Genomic DNA, 486 nt, shown 5'->3' on the forward strand with positions numbered 1-486 from the left:
CGCTGCAGTAGGTGGTATTATCGGCTCCCTTTGCTGATAGGGAACTGAAATTGGGGAGCAGGGGGAGTGAGGAGTGAGGTGCGGGTAGTGTTGAGCAGCCCTGGGTCAGCTCCGTCTTTCTGAGCCCTGAGCCGGCTGTGCCCACCACCTACTCTGTTCCCACGCTCTACTTATTGAATTTCAATGATCCTCATGATTTAGTCTCTGAATATACTCGCCATAGCAAGGGTCCCTCGTAGCATGACTATAAAAATGTGTCAGCTCTGTATTGTGCACGGTTGACGTGGACGTGAAGAAGCCCAGAGATGGCAAGGGCAGAGCGAGCTCCGTGTGGCAAGGGTGGGGGAGTGGGGCTGACAAGGGGGGTTTGATGGGGAAGGAGAGGAGAAGCCAGCCTGGGGGCAGAGTGCCTGGAACCCAGCATCAAAGACTCCCCTGCCTGGGCTCAGGGCCAGCAGGGCTCACCTCCCTTCTCTCTGCCGCAGG

The sequence above is a fragment of the Cnephaeus nilssonii genome (assembly GCF_951640355.1).
Source record: "Cnephaeus nilssonii genome assembly, chromosome: 11".
NCBI classification, from domain to species: Eukaryota; Metazoa; Chordata; class Mammalia; order Chiroptera; family Vespertilionidae; genus Cnephaeus; species Cnephaeus nilssonii.